Source organism: Penaeus monodon, chromosome 33 (genome assembly GCF_015228065.2).
Source record: "Penaeus monodon isolate SGIC_2016 chromosome 33, NSTDA_Pmon_1, whole genome shotgun sequence".
Taxonomy (NCBI): Eukaryota; Metazoa; Arthropoda; class Malacostraca; order Decapoda; family Penaeidae; genus Penaeus; species Penaeus monodon.
This window is the reverse complement of record NC_051418.1, coordinates 36,140,211-36,142,545: the sequence shown is the minus strand read 5'-3', so window position 1 is coordinate 36,142,545 and position 2,335 is coordinate 36,140,211. Positions and strand designations below refer to the sequence as shown.

At 57.3% G+C, this 2,335-nt stretch overlaps 1 pseudogene; it reads left to right on the top strand.

Annotated features, from left to right (window-relative positions):
* The first annotated feature begins 1,118 nt into the window (after nucleotides 1–1,118).
* LOC119594358 overlaps nucleotides 1,119–2,335 on the top strand; it is a 3,142-nt pseudogene continuing 1,925 nt past the window's right edge.

Here is a 2,335-nt window from a genome sequence, read left to right as displayed (position 1 = left end):
GTGAATTCATTAATTTATTAATTTTTTGGACATTTATGAATTATGGTTAGTACTGGTCATTCCGGGTCATTTTATATATATAGCCATCATATCACTAATAAAACACTTATCTGAACGATTCCTTCATGTAAAAAGTAAAGAGGGCATTATAGCAATCCTTGCTGGGTACCGAAAGGGAACTACACAAATGTTACTAAAGATAATTTATAATATATACTCGAGCATTTGTATTCCTCTGTGCAGTGCCATTGTCTGCAAAGAGGTATGAATGTTGCCCTTGTGTCAAAACTCTCGTGGGATCGACAACACAAAGCGAAATGGATGGCGAATGTCATGTTTATTCTGTGAATGTGTGGTGTTTTGTTAAGAAGAATATGATGGGGATTTAATTTTCTTTGCCCTTCTGAGTATACGTGATTCATTTAGTAACTCTTTTTAGCAGGGCATCATGACATTCGGAACTACAAGGGTTTTGGATGATCTCGTTAAAAAGCACTGTTTGTGACGTCACCGTTGTTCAGGGCGTTGATTGGTCCATTGGCTTGGCTATTGCTCGTTCTGCCACCCAATCGGAGGCTGGAAAGGGTCATGGATGCCAGACGTCGTAAAAAACGCATCTGTTTTGGGTCATCTGAACTTCGATTCTCAACTTTCGTGATCGTTGTAAGGTATGGCATACGACAATGCGGAGTCCTTGTGATTCGCGAAGAAAAGGGAAGAAAGGTGGCGAACGCAGCGACAAGATATTGCGGGAACGCAGCTGTTGAGTGAGCGCGCCTCCCCTCCCCCACCCCCACTCCGCCCGGCCTCAGCCACGGGTTCCTTCCCTGGGCAAAGGTAGTGGGTATGAGAATGGCTGGAGCCTCTGCCCTCGGCCAGATAGACCGCGGATGCACAGGAGCAAGGAGTCGCTCGTAACCTTTGCTCGACATCGTTTAAGCCAAAGGCCTTTCACCTCAGTTGCACGTGCATTTGGCAGTTGATGCGCGTTGGCATCCTCAAGGCGGAGCAAGTAACTCGAGAGTGGCCCTGTTTCGAGAGCAAGCTCAGCTGTGTTTTTACGACGTTGTGAGCAAATCTTGTGTTGTGATTCGAGTGGCGCCGCCTGGAGGGCCGGATGTCCCTTCGGCTGCGACCTGAAGGTGTGCGAACACTTGGTGTCGTTGCGCCGTCGAGGATGACCAAGATGGAGCGCGACGAGTGAGTGTGACATCGCAGCTTCTCTCAACTCCTCGCCAAGCCCAGGTTCCCGCAGCACCACCTGTCAAGAACGCTGCCATGCAGCTCGACCAGATTCTCAGCGCCGCCGTGGCCGCAGTCAACGTAGAGGAGGTGGAGCAGCTTCCTTCGCCAGACATCCCACAGAACTCCCCGACGCCCCCCGCCTCGGCGCGCGACCACAGGGTGCTGCACTACCTCCCCGGACATGGCCTCGCCTCCACTACTTTCGAAGGGGCGCCGCTGGAGGCCCAGACCGAAGTCGAAGGGCTCTGCCACTACCCTCCGGAGGTTCCGCCGCAGGAGCTGACACACGTAGGCCGCAGCACTCGACTCCGGTTTGCGCTAGCGCGCGGCCGAGGCGCAGCAGCTGATTGACCTGGACACTGAAGGAGGCCATGCAGGTGTACCACGAGGTGCTGCAGGACGCGCAGCCTCCTCCTGACGGGGACCTTGGTGACATGAACTTCTTCGCGCTGGATGACAACCTGGTGATCACGTCCCAGCAGGCGCTCGAGATGTTCGAGTCGCCTCCTGCCATGGACTACGGCGGCCACCTACCACGTCCTGACGCACGTCCGAGAACCCACCGCAGGTCAACACAACCGCCTATGGAGGTGGGCGGGGCCGTGTGCCCCGAAGGGCCGACGCCCAGGCGAGATTCTGGCGCAGGAAATCCCCATCCAAGAGGAAGTGCTGCTGCAGGGCGTGGGGCCGGCCCCGACGGACGTGCCCGTGCCGTCGGCCGAGATCGAGGTCCTGACGACCCCTGACGTGCCCCAGTATACTGCGCGCTGGCACCCGCCAGTGCCACCGCCGATGGCGCATAGACCTCCTCGCCGCCCGACGCCCTGGCAGTGTCTGCCGGGGACGGCGCTGGACGCCACCGTGGACGCGGAGGGGCGCTTCGTGGTGCAGGTGACGGCGCCGGGCATCAACATGACGGTGCCGCAACAGGTATGTGAGCAATGAGGACATCGTGGTGGCAGCTGGCCGTGCGTGGCCTCGACGCCCCACGACGCGCCCTCCTGCACAGGCCCGTACACGACGCACTCAGGAGAGCTCCTCGGCCTACCCGGGGCCCGCGCTCGGCCGCCGCGAGCCCGAGAGCCAGCCA